Here is a 14,928-nt window from a genome sequence, read left to right as displayed (position 1 = left end):
TAATGGGAAGTAGGGAAGTAGCTTTGCAAGCGGGTCTATATAAGTGTGTATGTGTGTGCATGAATGTGTGTGCATTTGAGCTTAACGCCATATCAACCCCATAACTCAACGATTTATTGGAAACTGCAGCGGATACTTACTGGTGCGTTGATTGTGTGCCTGTGGATTGATAAGTGGAAAGTTTAATACAAAAGCAACAAAAACAAAAAATTAAATAGCGTTCATATTAAAAAGTTTATATTCTCATTAAAAATAAAAAGAAATGAACGCTACTGTATTAGTTTAATGAGTCTAACGAGCAAAGTGTCACTTAGTCAACTTGAGCATATTGGAGTTTTAATTACTGTGGTAAGTAGCTCGGGTTGCAGCAACTTTTTGATAGTAAGTTAGACAACAAACTGCCATTGTGTAATACTTTGGTCAGCGGGTGGGGGTGAACGAAGTAGAAGGATGATCCATAAACGTATCTATGTAGGGCAGGGCATGGATGGATATTTACTGATCGAAGGAATTCCGCAGATGTCGTAGATTAGGGTTGATGGCTGATATCGAAGGTACGCTTAGGTGGCGTGTCGACAGTTAGCCCAGATGAACGAGCCCTCATATAAAGAAAGAACTCACTCAGACATTTTAAAGGGAATGTTATAGTTTTAGATGATGTAGACATCGATCTTGGATTTTCTACTTAAAGCCGCTGTGACGGAGATTTTTACGCTTTTCCTCGCAAAAACTAGGCAACTTAGAACAAAGTGACATTGTCCAAAATTAACCACTGGATGGACTGCCGTTAGGTAGTGTTCTTTTAACACTCCAGAAACCAAGCATAAATGAAATTTTATAAATCCTAACAATTTTACGTAGGTCTTGGCAGGTCTTCCAAAGGTTCAGCTGTACCCTACGTGACAAGGGAAATCATTCCAATGTACATATGTGGATTTCTAAGCTCCGTAATCGCCACCTCGTTCAGTTCTTACGTACCAGCGTTGACCTTATCGATTAGCAAGTGATATTGTTATGACCTGATTTTTATTAGTTTTTTAGTAGTTCGATACAATTTAAACTCCCTTGGTGTGAACAATTTAAACGGTTAAGCGCCAATTAAGTGCCTAAGTAAGTAAGTTCGATGCAACCGCGAGTGAAGTAATGCAGTCCCGATGAGCCCTCTCTTCACACCATGTCTCCCATAGATGAACGGCGTTGAGTCAGTTCGGCAAGTTCAGGGTATTTCTTCGTGTAGCGAAAAAGAGATTCCTCGAAGATTGTGGCGTATTTTATATATATTCATGCTTCTTTGTCGAGTATCAATCCGGTGTTCTCAGGAAACTGGCACTGTAAAGTAACTGCGGGAACGATTTGATGTTACCACGTATGGAACTTGTGGTCGAGATCGTCTAGGCTAATTAAAAAGGACTCGTCTCGGGTATATGAGGTTGACAATTGTTTCGAGAAGCTAAAAAATTATTGTTGTTGGAGTAACCAAAAAAAAAAAAAGAAACAATAACAAAAAAACAGAAATAACCACTTACCGCAGATTAAGCGGAGTGCTATAGATGAGGGCAGTCCTTTGCCGGTATTTTCGGTGCTGGCCTGACTACGGCGGAACTATTTATAGGCACGCGAACCTTTAAGTATAGGGTGTTTAGTTACCTTTTATGGAGGTGCATACTTAAGGCTCCTTCACTTTTTGGAGGGTCGTCTCATGCTAAAAGGAGGTTGGGGCATTGAACTATATAGGAGCATTTTCAGAGTTTTGGCATTGAGGCCTCTTCAGTGTAACTCAAGATGATCGTAAATATTGTTTCGTTGCGCTACAAAGCTCACGAGAAGCTCACATGATGCCTGCGCTAAGAATATATCTACTATCGCCTACACAAACTTTACACGAAAAAAAACTTTTTGCTCATTAAACAAAATTCTGCTCCACCCGCCATTGAAACTTGGCTACGCCCATGAAAACTATACGCTAAAGTGTTGCATTTAGATGGCTGAGTTCTGATGTGGATTCTTATTTCGACGACAATAATCACTTACGCTACTTATGAGCCTTAGTACGGCAGATGTGGCGACTGGTTAAGTGACATGCAGCAAGGGATAAGTGACTGGCGGTAAGAGGTGGCAAACCATTGAAATTTGCCAGTACTTTTTTAACATCATCAAAGCACTACTTTGCCCCCCGGGTGGAGAGCAAGGCGTTCGGACGCCTCTAATGAGCGTTTTATTACGAAAGTTAGACAGGAAGTTAAACTTTTGGTCACAATCTAAATTTGGTTTTCTGCAACTTTACTCGCTCTCTCACTCATTCTCGCTAACAAACCCTGACCCTAAGGCCGAAGGGTGGGTGGTGGCTGGCTCTTTAACTTTTATTTGCCACAATTTTTCATGCTTATAAATTTATGTGGGTCGTATGCGTAGCTGGAAGGGAGCTGCACTCAAAGTTGAAAAGCGAAAATTCAATTCAAATGCGAAAAATTTCCTTTAAAAAAAATCACCGGACGGTTGGACAAGCACGGATGGATGGTTGCATGATGGCCGTCGGGCCGATTACGGCAGTGCAGTGTTTTGTTATGCGGTTTACCGCAATGTGTCTGTTGCATGCAGCTTCACCTTTGCCCCCCAACCTTTAGTTAATTTGTGGTCGGTGGTGATGGTTATACTTTCACCGCGGGTGGCGGTTGGAAGTCATAAATTTTTATTGTCAAATTTGTGGTTGAAGTATGTGAGTGAGAGAAAGAGTGTTGCCGTTGGAAAGTTTTGACTTTTGAGTGATGAATAAATTGAAAATTATATAAACTTTGAGTTAAGAGCGGAATATAAATGGAATATACATAAATAATGCAGCTGCTAGACTGTCACTAATAGGGTTCCGGGATTAGCTCAACACAAAAGTTAAATGAGAAAGCTTTCTAAAAATTGGTGGTATAGAGGTAAAAGAAAAGGCACACCAAAACGAAAAGCTTATGCAGCCTGGAAAATTTCATTCGAAGTTGGCGCGTCGCGAGAAAAAAATCTCTGCTCAAAGTTCTCTTACATCCGAAACCATTTACTTTTATTAAATCCGAACTTTTCTTCTGATATCGAACCCTATATATACAAGGGACCTTAGAGAGTTTTGGCTCCGATTCCGAAATGCCGAAGGTTCCATTCGATTTAGCCCTCTAATTCTGATTTCCATTCTGACCGGCTGGAATGGATAGTTGATCAGAAAAAAGGCCTTTGTCAAATGGTAGCAAAGTACTTTGGATTGTAAATTTTTTAGAGTTAAGTGGATAATAATATTTACTAAAGACTATAATTTTTTTTATTTTATTTTATTTAATTCGAACCAATATGGGCATTTTACCATTGTTCTAAATGTGCACAGCCTAAGAGGTCTAAATATCGGCGACTTAAAAGGCAAGAAACGTGACGGCGAATTCCAGCCTCAGCGATATTTGGGGCACAGAAAATCGAGAGGTAAATGAGCAAATTTTCGGGAAGGCTGTTTGCGAATTGTCAACACCCTGTGAGAAAATACATATGAACTAACTGAGTGATACATAAAAGGCACAGCTCAAGGAAACAGTAATTAACTGGAATTTAGCACGTTGTAAGTGAAGTAAGCTAATATTTAAATTATAAAATTCTACTACCATTGTTGTGGTGATTAAATTTTTTTTTTATATACAGAGCGATTGAGTATTTATTTGACGTTTCAGTCCTAAAATTTGTCAAAATATGTTCAATGACAAAATAGTCTACCAGGAAATGCGGAGAATAAGGTAAGGTTTAAATATTGAAGAAAATTCCTACAAGATGATAAATAGCGTGCACTGTGTGTTGAATTTATGAAGGGAACTCATTAAAATGATTGTCTTGTTAGGCGAGCATACGAAAACTAAAGAAAAAGTTAGTCCTAAAACTTCTCAAAGCTTTGTTCAAGTCATGACCCTTGTATGGTTTAAAAAAAAAAAAAAAAAAAAAAAACAGTTCTCAATAGATAGCGCTGTGGTAGACGTATTTATAAAAATCATATTTCCAGCAATATTTTGACTGAAAATTTATTAGATAGGTGGTGTTGATGTAATTATATCAATGTGTATATATATTTGATAGGAAAGAATTGAGGAAAATAGAGAAGAGATAGGAAAAGACAGAGGTTAACTGTAAAGACAAAAAGGGAGAGAGAAGGATATGGCGGACGAGGGAGAAAGGTTACTACGTGAGACAGTAAAAGCGAGAATGAGATTAGGCAATGAAAAAATGAGGTACGAAAAAGACGACGAGAGAATAAACTAATAAGAAGAAGATGGTTAAAAGTAGACAGAGAGCTAGAGAAAATGGAAACGATGCATACAATTTGAAAGCAACAACCAGGAATATATACGTACAGTGAATGATTAGGAGGGTAAGAGAGTGTTAGGAATATAAGTAAACGCAGTATTATGTGAAATCACCGGAGAAAGTGGGATGATGGGGCAAATAGGGTGTAATGTCAGAAGGTGGGGCTATGGGTAGAAACTGATATACAATATTTTAAATTTTCAGGCCAAGCAACATACGTTATTTTACTCAGATTGTAGTGGTATTCTAAGCATAATTCTGGCGGACACGTTTGATTCCAAAATATGTAATTTTTCGCACACATAATTAGTGAATGCGAGCAACTTTTAAACGCATTAACGAATCGAGAAAAATGGCATGGTCGAAGCGGAAAGAGGAACTACAAATATTCCTTATATGATGAAAAATACTGGCTGGTTGTATGATATAGCCGATATTTGGAGCTTATACAGATCTATCTCATTAAGAGATGGTACTTATTCTACTTCTGTCCCCTCGCAGTGCTTTCAACTGACACTTTTATAATTGTGATACGAAAAAGATCATCATATTTTGCAGACATTTTGAACGCGTTCTTAACTGGTTCAATCGTCGGTGGTTCTAAAATAGTCGCTGCCTTTGAGTAATTAATTTGAATTCATATAGCTCAGACTTTAGCACTGTTGGCACAAGTGTGGTTATAAACTGCCACGCTCTGCATTCAATCAGCACCAGTTCGTCATTAAAACGAGGTGTTTTTCCAGCTTGTCTCCCATTTTCGCTGCAGGATTTACGCTACATTTATGGCAAAAAGCTCCTTGAGCGAGCCGGGTTGCAGACATTGTACTGTAAAAGCTTGGTTTCCTCGAAAGTGGTGACGTTATATAGCGGTAATAATATAGAGGTGAATTAGATTGTAAAAAATTTCGTAATGTCCAAAGGCGTAAGCGGCAATTAATAAATCGGGGAACTTGGCCGTAACGTAATATAGCGGCAAGCCAAGTAAAATATTTGCATTGGTGATTAAAGTGACCATTCTATAGCGGTCGTAATATAGCGTCACCGTTTTCCGAGGAGCCAAGCCTTAACTATAACTACGGGAAGATCGTACCGTAAGACTCAATACTTTTTCATTTTTAATAGAGCTTTCTTGTGTCTGTTATTCTTGTTATTGTAACCGCTAAAACTCTTATCGAAGATTTAAGGGGGTGGTGCGGATATACGGTCTTGTCTGTCCTTTGTCTGATATGAATCCCGTACGCTTCTTCACGAGCACTTTCTGGTACTAGTGTGAACAATTTTTTCAGCACTCGAACATTCGAGATTGTGGATTTTAGTCGTTTCTTACGATAGGCATGCTTCGGCGGGGGTATATTCTGGGCATCTAACCTGCTAGAGCCCTTTCCTAACTATGTTTCTTGTTCTATAGACACTTTAAAAGTTCTTCATAATCTACTATAAGACCTATTCAAAAAAATGATCACTCAACAATTATCACTTGGAAGTAATGTACAAAATCGAAAGTATCGATAATGCACTAGCAAGTATGTATGGTTTCGAATCTTATACATCAGAATCGGCTGTTTATTTTGACCTAAAGCTGGTGCGAGCTAGGAATATATGGAATCAATCGGCGAAAATTAATGGTGTCGTGGAAATTTCTGGGGTCAGATGGATATAAGCACTGACTTTAAAATATCGGCGGCCACCGTGGTGTGACGACTGCTCCGCCTATCACACCGTATGCCCTGGGTTCGCACCCCGGGCAAAGCAACATCAAAATTTTGAGAAATAAGGTTTTTCAATTAGAAGTAAATTTTTCTAAGCGGGGTCGCCCCTCGGCAGTGTTTGGCAAGCGCTCCGGGTGTATTTCTGCCATGAAAAGCTCTCAGTGAAAACTCATCTGCCTTGCAGATGCCGTTCGGGGTCGGAATAAAACATGTAGGTCCCGTCCGGCCAATTTGTAGGGAAAATCAAGAGGAGCACGATGCAAATTGGAAGAGAAGCTCGGCCTTCGATCTCTTCGGAGGTTATTGCGCCTTACATTTATTTTTTTTTATTTTATTTTTTTTAATATCGATAACGTGTAAAGATTTATCGAATATCGCCAAAGGTCAGGTTTTTTCCCGTATTAAGAAATATTTTTCATGCTTTGTATGCAGACACCCTTCGGAAAGTTACTTGTCAAAAATCACTACGAATTTTGGAGGACCTATAACTTGTACCTTGTTGGACTAAAATGGATTGCACTACAAACTGCATACTCGAAATAAAAAATTCGACATTTTCAGGATATCTTTTTGAATTTTTCCGAAAATTTTTTTTGAAATTTATAAAATTTTATACAAGTTTTTTATCAGAATATTTAAAATATATAAAAGTGTTTAATTGACAAATATTAGATTTTCAACTGCTTTTTCTGTGTGGTTCGCAGTGCTTCCAGTAGTAAACATCGCATGCGTGAGCTCTTTGCTCAAATTTTTTAATATTCTCCTTATACACACATACTTTGACAAAAATGGTGCGTTTGTAATTGAAGCTGTGCTGACTTTGTGCATTTTTCGAGAATATGGAGCTTCGTTACATAAACTTAAGTTGGAGACATTGGTGCTTTATCGGTAACCTTATAACAGCTGATTCGACCAACCTTATGAGAATCAATGCAATCGATTATTGGGGCCGCTAAGCTCGTAACCGTATCGTAGCCAACCAATTGGGTTTTGGCTTACCGTCGTAACGATAAACAGCTGATTACGTTAGGGATACGGATACAGCGATACGACATACGGCACCAATGACTCCGGCTTTATCCTTCAAAAGTTCCAGTTTGAATAACACAAACTAATAGCAGACATCTCCAACTAACCAAAATCGAGTTAAATGCCAAAAATAATGGCAACCCTGTCCGTCCGTCATCACTCAAGTGGTCAGTTGAAATTTTGCTTTACAGTAAGCTGATTTGCAAAGTTAGCGAATGAGTTGCACTTTTGCGGATGCGTCATGAACTTAGTTTAACGAAGCGTGTTACACGCACCGCGGGCGACATCTGCTGTGATTACATGCACTTTCGCTGTGTATGCATGAACCTATCGTTAAACCATCAGTGACCGGAAAGAGTATGAGTGCAAACTTTGTATTGCAATAATCCTGATTAGTTACTAGCCACTGTCCGCTCATTTTTCATGGCGCCCCCTTACTCCCCTTCAAACAATATTCACTCAATATCAATGCGACGTCGTATCAGTTGCTAAATCTCCTATTACCACCACCCATCAACCCTTCTATAATTGAAGAGTTTCATTTCGCATGGTAATCCCCACAAGTACGCCCCAATGGACATAGTTCTCTACATATGTTGAGTTTGTATACCAGTTGAGCGAGACTAATGGTAGACACGACAAAAGTTGCCCATTACTACTTAATGAAAGTGCTGTATACCGCAAGGGGTGGTTGACACGGCACTCTGTGCAATATTTAGCACTCTGTGCAGTCAGCCCTAGCTATAGCGCATACTTTCCTTTGGCTAAGCTGCAATGACATGTTGTGCACTTGAAATTCGACACGCGAAAAATTGCTCTACCGCCTTGGCTTACTATCCAAATACGAGACTTACATTTTACGTGTATTGCATTTTTTATTTTGCTCTATTTACAAACATGGTTGCTGTTGTTGTGCATTCTGTTGTCTGCTATACTCACGAACTCTTGACATATTAGGAATTGATTTGCGCATACGAGATATCGCTTACGAATGACATTCCAATATGAACCTTGAGCCAGACGTTCCATTACTCTTTTACTCAACTCCCTCACCCTATAATCTGGTTGTAACCTAACGTTGAACCAATTAATTGCTGTGGCATTTGCGTGTTGATTAAAGTAAATATTTGGTAGTTTGGGTGAAAATGGCGAAAGTAGCCCTGATGTTTTGCGTTGGTGATAAGCAAGAAGGAAGTCGTTTTAGCCCTTTTAAATGGCTTTTACGATTCGTTGTTTGAGGAGGAGCTATACTGTTATTTTAAGTTACTCCTTCAGAAGTTAGAGCTGTCACACACAGTCATGACCATAATTTATCGATAAAAGTAAGTGAGATCTCATCAAATTGTTTAATTTACATGTGAAAAAACCGAGTCCGGCAGAAATAAGTTATACCGGAATCAATTAGATAAGACATTATTTCTATTGCTAAAAAACTTTAATAAGCATGTGACTAAATACCATGCGATGTGGTTGGAAGTTGTAAACGAAACTTTGGTTGGGAAAACAGTGAAGAACTTTGTTCGGATGTGAAGAAAAGCTACCTGCAGCCTACTTAAAGACTTAATCTTTGAGTTCGGCCCCACGTTGGGCGCCATAATTACGTGGCTGTCTGCTTGAGCGGTAAGGAGTGCGGAAAGCAGGTACCCAGAAGAGAAACAAACGGCTTCGGGTGAATGCAACGCAAATGACAGTTGAATCACTCTCATTATGGCCTCTAAAAGGTTTTAGATGTTGATCGACGCACAAGAACCGAACTACCCTATAGCGATAGCGAAATAACTTTATACTACTCAGCTTTTCCAAACCTATTGTCGAACTCATTTATACGAGGAGAATAATGTGGCAAATATGAGAGCAGGTGCAGCTCTGTCTAATTACGAGGTTTGACTTGGTCATATCAAATGTTTCTGGAGTTAGTTGGGTTAGTACCTTAAAATGCTACTCTCGGAGCGCATGAGATCTATATCCTACAAAGGAACCCCAAGATCAACCAAAATATACAAGAAATTGGGGGAGTATCTTTATCGTAGCAAAAGCAACATCAACTATTAGTTGAACCGACAGAGCTGGCGTCCATTAACATAGGCATTGGAATTATTTTTGTAAAAGTAGGGCCACTATCCAGCACTTCCATATAACTTCGTAGTACGCTATTGTAACGGCAACCATAAAATTCATTGTTTCGCCCGCTTAATTGTTGGATATAAAACGAAATATGCATTGTAACTACTTGACTGTAACTAACGACATTTCCCAGATCATAGGCACAACAGCTCTAGAAAATTTACAAAATCTTTAACGCCCCTAAAAGATTAATGCTAATGATAACTTGCCGCTTTATATCTGAGGAGATTTGAGCCGAACTTCTTTTCCAACTCGCGTCCTGCTACTATTAATTTTGCCTACAATTTGGGGACGGGGCCGACATACTTTATGCCGACTTCGATAAGCATCTGCAAAGCACAAAGTTTTCAACGGCAGATGTGCACTGGGAATGTTGGCTAAATCACTGCGGAGTGGCGACTCTGCTTAAGACTTTAATGTAGCTCTCCTTGAGCGCATGAACCCAGAATGTTTTGTGAGGTTGGCGGGCATCCTACCCCCACACCACGGCTGCCGCACATTAACAATAATGCCAACATTACTGCTCAGTTTTTATAATTCGATTGTCTAGTAAATCGAGCCACTAGGCCACCTGATGAGACTTTTTGTAATTATCTTTTGCTTTTCAGGATCTTTCAGTAAAATTCTACGAAATTTGCGTGATTTTCTTCACGGTTACGAGTCACGTGTAAACAATAGGATTTTCAGCGGGTATGCTCCAAATCACATGCGAACGCGTGAAATTGTTTGCCCATTTGAGATGAAGTCACGTTTACTTCACACTTTTTGATACTTCCATAAATGTTTATATTTCGGCAAGTTTGATGCATACAAAACGCGGTTTATTATATTTTGCACGTATGGAGATTTTTGTCTATTACTTTGAGTTTTGTATGTGGGTGCGTAAAGTTATCGTCATTCAAAATGGTACAGTCGTTAACTTTTTAAAAATGCAACGCATATCAAATACAGCAAAGCTCGGAATAATATTACAATTTCAAATAATCAAATAAAACCCGTTGATGAGTGCAGGTTGCTAAAAATCGACTTGATAAATATTTAAATGATTCGGAGATAGTTTAGGTTAGGTTGAACTGGCCAGCCCATGAGGACCTCACATGGACTGAATGAGTCCGCAGTGTTACCAGAACTTTGTTTTAATGACCAAACTGAAAAACCCTATCAAAAACCATGATCTATGTTATAAAATAACTCTGTCATCTTGGCAAATACTAGAAGCTTCCTAGGGCCTAAACCACTTGCTGCTTGTAGATGTGACAGCTGTATCACTCCTAATAGCTGGACTCTTAGCCTGGCAAGCGCAGAGCACGAGCACAGAACGTGCTCGATCGTTTCCTCCTCCAACCCGCACTTCATACATCTGCAATCACTGACCAAGCCTAATTTAAAGGCATGTGACGCCAAAAGGCAGTGTTCAGTCAGAATACCCGTCATGAGTCTACAGTCCTCTCTTTTTAATGATAGAAGCAACTTTGTTAGTCTAAGGTTTTAAGACCTACACATAATCTTCGACACTTTACAACCCCGCGCTTGAACCCACGCCTTCCCGCTTGGTCGATCATGTGCACCTCTCGCCTTCGCCTAACTTCGGATTCGGAGATAGTTTCGGTTTGATCCCGAAAGAAATCTGAAACTATCCCGAAATATATACAAAAATAGTTCGTAAATGGTTGTCATATGATCTAAGGCTAATGAGTGATTCCGAAACAGTAAAACATTTTGTAAGAGACAATGCCGAAATAATCCCTTAAACAATCCCGAGAATCTGAAATTGTAGCGATGTTGTGTTGAAACAATTCTTAACCTCTGCCGAAACAGTCACGAAAGAACTTCAAAATAGTTTCAAAATTATCTCTAAAGCAATCCAGAATTATTCCCGAAATGATCCCGAACACTACCCCGTGACGGTCCCGAAATCATCTCGAAAACGATTTCGATTGATATCCAAAATGATAGCACGAAAACGACTCAGTATTTTAATGCATACACCGAATGCTATCTGCTGGATGAATTTTTGTAGAGGAGATTTTCATGGAAAAAAACAAACTCGGAGTGTTCCGCTATTATCCTGAAAAAAAAACACCCATAATTATATCCAAAATAATCATAAAATATTTTCATAGCATAGAAATAAAACCGAAACAAATTCTGAAATGATATGGAAATAGTTATGAAATAGTCCAAATTATCTCGAAAACAATTACGAATTTACTCCGAACTTGTCACTAAACTATCCCTAAACAGTCCCAAAATGAGCACGAAAATAACCTCGATCAGAGTCCCTAAAATGTCTCAAAATTTCACCAAAATAGCCTGGAACTGATGCAGATAGTAGAGAGATAGTACCGTTGTATATCCCGAAATAGTTCCGAAAACAATCGTTAGGTGAGACATAAATATCACAAAATATTTTCCTTTTAGTCCTTAAACCAATAACGAAATGTTTCCAAGATAGTCGCCCAATAGGCTTAGAGTTCTTTCAAATTAGTGGCGAAATGGAGAGGACTGCCATTGTTAATTTTTTTTTAAATTTTCTTAGACCTCAATCAACGGGCCACACATATGCAGTCTTTGGTCTAGGTAATATTCTTAGAGTTATAACGATAACGAAAAATAAGCTGTTTTTCTTTTTTTGCTTGAGTCATATGTGAGGTTTCACGTTTAACAACTTCCCTGTGCAATGAGTCATATGTGACTTACAAGAGCGTATTGAAAAAAGTTCATGAGTCACATGTGACTCATTTCTTTATACAACTTAAAGACGCTTTCTTGGTATGAACGTGTCGTTATATATTTGTGAATTCTATGTCAGCGTACATGGTGGAATCACCAGGTGAAGTAAATAAAAAAAGACAGAAGATGTACGCTATCTGAAACGGTAGTGATGTATTTTCAACGGTCAGAAGAGGGTAAAATTCTTACCCGCTTTGAAAAAAGAGGAGTAGAAAAATAAATACCTTGCTACGAAAGCCATTACAGAAACTGTTTTTTTTTCAGTATATTAGTAATACCTAACGCCAATGCAGAAAGGATACACAGGACCAGTGCGAGTTTACATTACTTTTGGCATCGAATAAAAATAAAAAAAAAAAAAATAAAAACAGTGATGAGCGGTAAAATTCAATGAATGCGTCTAAAGTAAACTGACCTCAACTTCAACTGCAGTTGAAGCGTTCATCGAAAAACCGGACATAATAGGGAGAGGTATTATCCATTATTTAGTTGAACTGTAGTAACTTTGCGCACTTAAATGGTCTTCGGGTTTGATGTAAAGTTTTACAGTTTGACTTGGACATATGTTTATACAAACTTGACAAGAAGATCCCCCAAAAACTCCTGACAGTTGAATTCATGATGTATTACTAATATTACCAAGTTATTAATTACTAAAATATGTCAGGGGATTACTAGCCCCGCGGCAGTCGGTCTAGAACCAGAAGATGCTGATCCGATCGAGCCAGATTCATATATTCTACATTACAATCCATAACTGTAACATTCCTCTTATCTCACTTACTTACTTACTTAACTGGCACTTAACCTTTTAAACGGTTATTGCTGTCCAACATGGTGCGCTAGTCGCTTCTTCCCTCTGCCAACCGGCGCCGGTTGATCCTCTAACTTAGTGGTCTGATTTTTAGGGCAAATGAACAACAGTGAGTTAAAGTTTTAGACAAAAACATTCCTCGAAAGTCTTCAGTAGTGCTGAACAGGCTAAAACACTTAGTTGGATATGACGTAAATACAAGTTGTTTGTTTTAACATTTAATTTTTTGGAACCAATTAAATATACGCATATAGGCGCAATATTTTAGCACGGCATTACTTATCTATGGAAGTCAACACCAAAGATACCCAAATAATGAATCTCTGCAATTAAATCCAGTAAAGGTCCATCGATATTCACCTACTAGTTTTAAGTACTAAAAGTGGATTATTTTACTCATGAAAGCACACTAATACACGCTTTTATCAACTTACCGTTATTGTGATTGGAAAAATTAAATTATTTCTTATGGTCCTATATGTTTACATGTGACTCATTGAACGTGGTAAACAAAATTGTTTTTGCTACGTTCAGGAGTTACATTTGACTCACAAAATATAATAGCCAAAATAAGGTAAATATATGCCAATTATTTATAAAAATGATATTCTATTATATATATATTCATATTATTCAATTAAGAAATAAAAAAAATAAAAAATTATGGGCGTGGGGCATTCTCAAAGTGCTTTGCATGGGGACAGGGAAGTTGCTAAAGCTCGTTGAGAAGTTTCTTAAAAATTTATTGAAAGCCTCTTCTAGTTGGAACGAAACTTCTAAAAATCTCGCCCGCGTGCCCCCTTTCGGAATTTTCGACCTATTTAATGTTTTTTCATCGAGTTGTCAACCACGTATGTGGTGTTTCAATGATAAGTCTTTCAGAATTGATACAATATTTCACCCGCTCTGTAAAATTTCCCTAAATATCTAGACCCATGCGCATCCCAGCTGAACCTTTTGCCCTGTGTGATACCTCTGAACTACATTTTAAAGCTAATTTCTTCACCTCACCAGAAAGTTACTTAAAACCGTATCAAAACTTTAATCTCATTGAACTTTCTTATTATCTCAAACCGCGCGCCACCTAGTGGATGTTCTCGGTCCAATTACAATTTTGTAGTGAAATTTGAGGATAAATATTAAAACAGCTTAATGTAACGGAAGTAATAATAAATAATTTTGTTCTATTGAAAACGTTATGGCTCCAAGAAATCTTATTTCAATCTATTTTTTTATTGATTCCAAATCATATGCATACGAAGTCTCTGATAACAGAAAGCTTAGCGGCCGCCACTATGGTGGGAGGACCAGGTGGAAAACCATTTAAACTGCCTTGGTATGAATAATGGCGTCAGTTGGAAGAGCGAAGAAGCGACTGGCGCGCCTTTTTGGGCGGCCATAACCGTTTAAACGGTTAATCGCCAATTAAGTAAGTAAATACTATAAAAATTGTTAAACAAAGAAGTAGCCCATTTTGACTTGGAATCACTGTAAGCAGATGCCCACTTGATATAGAGGATAAAGAACATAAGGCATATGAAAATAAGCACACAAATACTTAACCAAAAAGTAAATAAGCAACATTGTTACCCAACTGCATTTACAAATCGCAATGAAAATCTTGAAAATTGCTTTGTGAAAGTGACATTCAACTCCAAAATTCGGCTTTTGCAGCTCGAGGGCGACGAAGATTAAGCGAAAAAGAGAAAAATATTAGTAAGGAAGGCTAAGTTCGGGTGTAACCGAACATTACATACTCAGTTGAGAGCTATGGAGACAAAATAAGCGAAAATCACCTATGAACCTATGGTAACCCTGGAATGTGTTTTTTACGACATGTGTATCAAATGGAAAGTATTAAAGAGTATTTTAAGAAGCAGTGGGGCATAGTTCTATAGGTGGACGCCATTTAGGGATATCGCCATAAAGGTGGACCAGGGCTGACTATAGAATTTGTTTGTACGATATGGGTAGCAAATGAAATGTGTTAGTGAGTATTTTAAAAGGGAGTAGGCCTTAGTTCTATAGGTGGACGCCTTTTCGGGATATTTTTATAAAGGTGAACCAGGGTTGACTCTATAATGCGTTTGTACAATATGGGTATCAAACAAAAGTTTTAATGAGTATTTTAAAAAGGTGTGGGCCTTAGTTCTATAGGTGGACGCCTTTTCAAGATATCGCCATAAAGGTGGACCAGGG

This window comes from Eurosta solidaginis, chromosome 5 (genome assembly GCF_040869045.1).
Source record: "Eurosta solidaginis isolate ZX-2024a chromosome 5, ASM4086904v1, whole genome shotgun sequence".
Classification (NCBI taxonomy): Eukaryota; Metazoa; Arthropoda; class Insecta; order Diptera; family Tephritidae; genus Eurosta; species Eurosta solidaginis.
The sequence above is the reverse complement of the archived record's forward strand: the minus strand, read 5'-3'. Positions refer to the sequence as shown.